Source organism: Triticum dicoccoides, chromosome 3B, assembly GCF_002162155.2.
Source record: "Triticum dicoccoides isolate Atlit2015 ecotype Zavitan chromosome 3B, WEW_v2.0, whole genome shotgun sequence".
Classification (NCBI taxonomy): Eukaryota; Viridiplantae; Streptophyta; class Magnoliopsida; order Poales; family Poaceae; genus Triticum; species Triticum dicoccoides.
In genome coordinates, this window is record NC_041385.1 from 135,588,618 (window position 1) to 135,597,239 (window position 8,622).

Sequence of the window (8,622 nt, forward strand, 5' to 3'; positions counted from 1 at the left end):
ACAATCAGACCATAGGCGAGATTCTAGGGTTTAGCCACTCCGATCTCATGGTAGATCTACTCTTGTACTACCCATATCATCAATATTAATCAAGCAGAAGTAGGGTTTTACCTCCATCGAGAGGGCCTGAACCTGGGTAAAAACATGGTGTCACTTGTCTCCTGTTACCATCCGCCTAGACGCATAGTTCGGGACCCCCTACCTGAGATCCGCCGGTTTTGACACCGACATTGGTGCTTTCATTGAGAGTTCCGCTGTGTCGTCACCATCAGGAAGGATGTCGCATCCCGTCTTTAAAGACAGCGTCATTGCTAAAGGAGCTTTGGCTATCGGCCAAACTCTCCGGCTAGGTAGGTTTTTGATGACCGCCAGTCCAGCCGCCGCGCCAACAATGACCTCTCAGGCCATCGAAAGCAATCTTCGCATCAGCTCGGAGCTCGCCGAGCAGTTAGATCCGATGGAGCTCTTCTCCCTGAACGAACTCTTGGATCGCATCGCGGCCCTGGGAGTCGCTACTGATTACGAGTAGATTGGGCTTAAACCTGATCAGAGAGAGATTGACTCTCCCCAGATTACCCACCATGTCGAAGTGGTGGAAGAACAATGCGGCGAGTCTTCGCCCGCCCTAAGGACCAGATGCGTCCGGATTCCCGATCCCTCCAAGCTAGAAACCCGCGGAGGGGAGGATGTCGTCCGAACCCTGAACCTAAAGTCAGGCAGCAGGCCCGATTCATTGAATAATATCCGAGAAAGCAAGCTTCCGAATTCAGAAACTGCTCGGCCCCTGAATCTTACATCGGGCAGGGTTCCGGATTTATTTCCACCCGCCCACCAAACTGTACGGGATTTATCCCTAATACGGCTAGAGTCCGGAGAAACAGTACACCACTACTGGGCCAGATTCCTCCTGGTTATGAACAGGATAAAGGACTGCCATGAGAAAGAAGTAATTTCACTCTTCCTTAACAACTGCACGGACATCGGAATCCTCAACGCCATAAGTCGCCGCGAAATTACACGATTCACCGACTTGACATCCATAGTACGAAAGTACTGCGCGATTGAAAGCGTTCGAAAAACCAAAGATAAATTCTGGGATAATCCGGCCCCGAATATAACACGAGTCCGAAAAAAAAGGGCGCATTATCGCCAGGCATCTGAGCCAAACATCAAAAAACAAAAACCCTCTACAGGGCACGGGACCATATTGGAAGGATGGCCAATGGACCCTGTAGAATTCATAATTCAGGGAAAGCCACACCAACGCACAGCCTCAGAGCATGTTGGATACTACAGCAGGTAGCTAGAAGCGGCGAGGAGCTTTTAACTCCAGCACCCGAAGAATACCTCCCCAGTACGGTGTCGACAGTCTTCAAGACATTCACATCAAACAATGCAAGGAAATGAACGCTTCGCAACCTCGCCGAAGTCTACCAAGTAGCAACAATAAACCCATGGAGTGACACGGCTATCACCTTTAACGCCAGTGACGAACCTAAATTCCGGACAGCCCGAGCACCAGCCGCGTTGGTCCTCAGTCCGATAGTGGACGGCTTGCAACTTACAAAGGTACTCATGGACGGCGGCAGAGGACTCAACCTCATCTACGAGGAAACCCTGCGAAAAATGGAAATTGACTGGAGCCGCATTGAGCGAAGCAACACAACTTTTAGGGGAATAATCCCAAGCCGGGAAGCGTGCTGTTCAGGAAAAATCACACTGGATGTGGTGTTCGGCACGCCGGACAATTACAGATCCGAGGAGGTCACGTTTCAAGTGGCCCCGTTCAGCAGCGGCTACCACGCTCTGCTAGGGCGAGAATCATTTACAATTTTCCAAGCCATACCCCATTACGGGTACATGAAGCTCAAAATGCTCGGGCCCAACGGAATCATCACTCTCGCAAGTGATCCGGACATAGCGCTCCGCGCTGAAAACAAGACAGCCACACTGGCCCTGGAGGCATTATCTGAGGCCCTAGCGGCCGAGGAATTAACGGTGTTGCGCTCCACAGTGGACAGGGACGACGTGATACTAGACAAGAGATCCAAGTCCACCTCTTTTAAACGAGCGGACGAAATAGTCAAATTCCAAGTCCATCCAACGGACCCCACAAAAACGGCCTCCATCGGGCACAATTAAAACCCGACGTAGACGCGGCACTCAGAGACTTTCTATGAGAAAATTGGGACATTTTCTCCTGGCACCCCTCGGATATGCCAGGAATCCCACGCAGGCTGGCCGAGCACAGCCTGAACATCATAAAAGTGTTTAAACCCGTCAAGCAGACCCTACGGCGCTTTTCCGAACCTAAGAGACAAGCCATGGGAGAGGAGCTAGCAAAACTGCTGGAAGCCGGGTTCATCAGAGACATAAAACATCCGGACTGGCTAGCAAACCTGGTGATGGTACGAAAGAAGGACAAATCTTGGTGCCTATGTGTCGATTTCAAAGACCTAAACAAGGCCTGTCCAAAGGACCCTTTCCCACTCCCCCGAATTGATCAAATCATCGACGACACCGCAGGAACGACTCATTGTGTTTCCTCGATGCATACTTTGGCTACCATCAAATCAAGATGGCAGAGTCAGACCAGGCCGCAACGGCATTCATCACCCCATACGGCCCATTCTGCTTCAACACGATGCCCTTTGGGCTCAAAAACGCTGGCGCAACATATCAGCGCATGATTCAGACATGTCTGGCCAACCAGATCGGCAAAACAGTCGAAGCATACGTAGATGATGTGGTCGTCAAAACAAAGCACGTCGATACTCTAGTAGACGACTTGAGGCTCACATTCGACAATCTCCAAACATATGACATTAAGCTCAACCCGGAAAAATGTGTTTTCGGCGTACCAGCCGGAAAGCTCCTGGGCTTCATCGTATCCGGTAGAGGAATTGAAGCAAACCCAACCAAGATCCGAGCTCTGTCACAATTAGATACCCCAAAGGACCTCAAACAAATACAAAAACTGACAGGATGCGTGGCGGCTCTAAGCCGCTTTATCTCCCACTTAGGAGAAAAGGCATTACCCCTCTATCGCCTCCTACAGCGTACCGACCACTTTGAGTGGACGGAGGCCGCCACGGCCGGACTTGAAGAAATAAAAGCCATATTGGCAGCAAATCCGGTCCTGGCCGCGCCCAACACGGGTGAACCAATGCTATTATACATCGCGGCAACCCATCAAGTTGTAAGCGCGGTGCTCGTCGTCGAACGAGAAACGGACGGACACTAGTTCCCCCTCCAAAAACCAGTGTACTACGTGTCCATTGTGCTAACCCCATGCAAGTCACGGTACCCGCATTATCAAAAGATAGCATACGCGGTGTTCATGGCATCCCGGAAGCTGCGACACTACTTTCAAGAGTGCTCCATAACAGTGGCATCCGAAGTACCCCTTAATGACATTATAAACAACCGCGACGCAATGGGCCGGATTGCCAAATGGGCCATCGAGCTCCTCCCGTTCGACATAACCTACAAGCCAAGGCGAGCTATTAAGTCGCAGGTTTTGGCCGACTTCATTGCCGAATGGACTGAAGCCGAACTCCCTAAAGAATACGGCGCATGCTCCAATTGGATCATGCACTTCGACGGCTCCAAAATGTTGGCTGGCCTGGGGGCTGGCGTCGTTCTGACGTCCCCAACCGGGGACACAGTCCAATACATACTTCAGATAATGTACACGGATTCGAACAACGCAGCCGAATACGAGGCCCTTTTACATGGCCTCCGAATGGCAGTCTCCATGGGCATTCAGCGCCTAGAGGTCCGCGGGGATTCAAATCTCGCAATATCCCAAATAAATGGAGACTTCGACGCCAAGGACCCGAAAATGGCAGCCTACCACAACGCCATCTTAAAGATGTCAGCTCGGTTTGAGGGGCTCGAATGTCATCACATAGCCCGGGAAAATAACCAAGCATCAGATGTGCTAGCACGCATCGGCGCCAAGCGCGAGGCCGTCCCTCCCAACATCTTCCTAGAAAGGTTGTTCAAGCCATCTGTATCATGGGACGGATAATCCGGAAACAATAGCCCGGACACAACTACACTGCCCCTCACCGAGCATCCTGACACAATTGGGGGCTACACCAACGAAACAACGCCGTCAGCCCACAAAATAATGGCAGTCATTGCCCCTTGGACAGAGCCATTCCTAGCCTACCTAACTAGGCAGGAACTTCCCGAGGACCAAAACAAGGCCCGCTGCATAGTGCGGCGGTCTAAAGCCTACAAAGTCCACGAGGGAGAGCTTTACAATAAAAGCACAACCGGAGTCCTTCAAAGGTGTATCTCCAAAGAAGAAGGGCGAGACCTTTTGGCTGAAATCCATGCCGGACTCGGCGGGCACCACGCCGCAGCCCGGGCTCTTGTAAGCAAGGCCTTCCCTACTGGATTTTATTGGCCAATGGCCCGGGCAGACGCTCAGGACTTAGTGCAACGATGTGTTCGTTGCCAGTTATTCTCCAACCAAAGCCACATGCCGCCTACCGCCCTACAAACTATACCCATTACCTGGCCTTTCGCGCTCTGGGGGCTTGACATGGTCGGACCCCTTAAGGGAGGAACCCACAAGCAAAAATACCTACTGGTCATGGTGGACAAATTCACCAAATGGATAGAAGCCAAGCCTGTAAAGACGGCCGAATCCGGACCAGTGATAGACTTCATATCCGGGGTTGTACACCATTACGGTGTCCCCCACAGCATCATAACTGACAACGGCACAAACTTCACGGCCGATGAAGTCAAACTTTGGTGCAAAAACATGGGCATCAAGCTCGACTATGCTTCAGTCTATCACCCTCAAACTAACGGTCAAATCAAACGGGCCAATGGTCTCATTCTGAGCGGCATCAAACCCAGACTAGTGCGATCCCTCAAGGAATCTGACACGCACTGGGTAGAGGAGCTTGACTCTGTACTCTGGGGGCTGCGGACCATGCCGAATCGCAGTACTGAATTCACACCATTTTTTATGGTATACGGCGCAGAGGCAGTACTGCCATGCGACATAATCCATGACTCACCTCGAGTGCGCATGTATGAAGAAAGAGAAGCCGAGCTCGATTGGCAGGACAGCTTGGGCGCATTGGAAGAGGAGCGCGACGTGGCAAAGGCTCATTCTGCATTCTATCAACAGCAGGCTCGAAGATATCAAAGCAGAGAAGTACGGGCCAAAACATATAAGATTGGCGAACTAGTTCTACGCCTGCCGGACAAGAAAAAGGATAAATTAAAGCCCAAATGGGAGGGCCCCTTCATCATCGACAAAGTACTGACCGGCGGAGCGTACCGTCTGCGAGGCGCATCGGACAACCGACTCGAGCCAAACCCATGGAATGCAGCACGCCTACGAAGGTTCTACGCCTAGCACCCGACTCCGTGTTCGTCTCCTTCCCTCGTCCCTTTGTTTTATTTTTTGTTTTTATTTTTGGCAGTCCGGGATTTTGTTCCTTCTCCCTCCCCCTTTTTCTCACAAGCCCTTAGGGGCTCGCATGTGCAATATTCGCACGCACCCGACGCGCTACCTGCGCTCACAATACCTGGGGGCTTCTCTACCAAGAAGTTTATATAAAATGGGCCTCATGCCCAAAACATGTGTAATGCTTCCGCATGAACCTTTTATACACCATTATATGCATCGATATGACTTAGTTTTGGCCAAGCTGGGTTGCCTAGCTCCTGTGCTTACCCCTACGTTCTTGTTCGTTCAGCTAGGTGGTAAAGGGAGCACCTCTGCGATTGTTACTGCCGGGTCAGCCGGATGTGTACCTCAGACTGGGTGAAGCCGAAAGCTAGTGTTCTTAAGGGAATATTCGGTCGGTGAACTAAAAGATGATCTTTCGTATTTACTCATTTGCCCCCAGATGCTTTTCTGCTCTTTCCGGCAGTTCGGACATGCACTTTAGGGCATGCCTCCCAGGGAAAGGAACCCCTAACGGAACTATTCTCTCTGGAAGATGTTTCTTACTAACCATGTAATATAACATAACTAGTTGGGCACTTGTCTGCTAAAGCACTTATGACCCCTACGCCTTGTCTCCATGCATGCCCCGGTTCTTACATAACCAAGAGGGTATTCGGACACACTCCGGACTATAGGGTCCAGAGGTCGAAGCGAAAAGGTCCGCAATGACAAACGATCTACAATCCGGCTAGAGGACATTTTTATGTCATTTTTACATAGTCAATCCGACTCGGCATATTCTTCTTCAATGCCATCTAACAGGCGGTCTAATTTACAGTCCTATTGGGAATACTTTGCAGCTAGCTCCACCTGGCCATATGCCAAGCTGACCGGGATCTCCTTTCCATCCGGACCTATAGGGCCGACCTCGGCCATGTGGTTTGGGTCAGCCTTCGTGTACCGAGTCTTCACCATGGCCCGGCAAGCCGATATCTTCCATAACCGGAACCGCTGCCGCACTCCCTCCAGCTTCTTGGCAAGCTCCTCAAGGCCTTCGGGCACGGAGAGGGATGGCCACATAGCCTGGATGACGCCTCGCATTGCCTGCCGAACTCGCTCGTGTAGTTGCAACAGCTCGGGAAGAAGGTCTCCCAATGAATCGGGCATTTCCTCCGCCGGACGACCCGTCAGTAGACCTACAGACATAGCTCTATCAATCGACTTCCTCGCCGAATTCTTTTTTCTAAGATTCGTTCAAGCACTTACTAAAAATGTCGCGTCGAAGTTGCCGATTCTCCTTCACGGCAGAAGACAGCTGAATGCGAACATCTTTCAGTTCCTCGCCTAGCTGGGTATTGGCGTCTTGAAGCTTGTTCTTCTCTTGCCTCACCCTCGTCAGCACGTTCTCGCCAACCTTTAGTTGGCGTAGGAGTTGTTGCTGGTCCGGATTTACTCCGGCCTCATCTGCATTATTATAGTCAGGGTTGCACGCCTGCCGCATTTCAAAACGGATGTACCTTTCGAAGCACATATTACCTGCGGGCGTCCCCTTGACATTCTATGAAGTGGACAATGCGGCCTCAAGCTGAGCCTTGCACTCTTCGAGCTCCTGGGACAATTGCGTGTTCTTCTTTGTAAGACACTGCATAGCACATGATCCTTCAAACAGTTACCTTCAGTGTTTCAAGTCTCGGGGGCTACTGACATATATAACCTTCAATTCTACTCACCTGTATGTCTTTCACATACTGCTTCGTGGCTCTGGCTAGACCATCTTGAGCAGCACGGAGATACGCATCTCCTGTATTAAAGGTGTCCAACGCCTCTGGGGAAAAACACGCGTCACGAAGAACAGTCCGGCGACGCCTGTGGTTTAGGGCACTCTCCACCTCTGAATTGGTGGCAGATAGCCCATCGGCGCCCTCTGTCGGAGGAGCGCCCGAGGCGCGTCCCATGTCCGCCTCCGCTTCCGGACCCAGCCTCGAACCTTGGCCGGCGGACATAGTCCGGCGGGCTCTCTTCTTTCTAAGAAAATCATGAGCATTAGTAAGACTCAAGGGCATAAACCCTAGGCGTTAAATCCGCACACCATATCGTTGCGCCGGAATCTCGATTTGGTCCGCACTTCTTTTTGGCCCGCCTGGCTTCAGCGGCCCTTGTTGGCTGCCCACCATGGGCTCGGCCTTCCGCCTCAAGGATTTACCCTACGAAACGGTGTTAGTGCATGGCATGCAAGATAAAGCATGAGAATACTGGGACTTCGGTCTTAGTTACCTTGCAGGCTGGAAGTAGTCCGGGATAGTCGGCCGTGATGGCCACTAAGGAGTTATCCTTGCTCAATTGATGAAATACTCCATCAGTCAACTCCACGCATAAGTCCGGATCTTCTTGGGAGTCCGGATCAAGGGACCGTTCCGGATCCTCGGGTTGTGGAGCAGGGCTGTTTATTTCCTTTACAGCCTGGCGCAGCACCTGCGTGTAAACATTACTAGTCTAAGTACTCAACTACGGGAATTTCAAAAACGGGTAGGCAAGTGAAAGTGTCTGCTCACCCAACTAGGAGGATTGTACATAGAGAATCCGCCTTCCGGGTTGACACGGAGGAATTCTTCATCTTCCCCCTTGTATAAAGCGGATAAGATTCTCGTTAGAGTGGCGGCTGAATCTGGCCCCTTGCGACCACTCCGGGTAGCATCGTCCTCCCCGTTGAAATCCCACATGGGGTGGCCTCTATATTGAAGCGGTTGCACCCCTCGCGTGATGCATATGGCCATGACCTTGATCATGGTCAGTCCAGAATGAGCCAAAAACCTTATCCGGCTCATCAGGTACATGACGTCCCTGTCAGCTTCCCTTTGAGGGTTCCGTGAGCGCCAACTCAGGCGCTTCTTCAACGGGGCATTATTGAACTCGGGGAGGCCGATCCGTACAGGGTCCGGTAGGGGGACGTCATCTATATAAAACCATTCCAAGGGCCAGTCTTCGGACACCCTCTTTGGGGTGCCGGATAGATATCCGGTCCCGGCGATGTGCCATAGTTCAGCTCCGCCCACTTGATAAATAGACCCCTCCCGAGAACGAGGCACAAGGCAAAACAACCTCTTCCACAGTGCAAAATGGGCCTCAACGCCCAAGAACAGCTCGCAGAGGGCCACGAAGCCCGCAATGTGCAGAATGGAGGCGGGCGTGAGGTTGTGTAG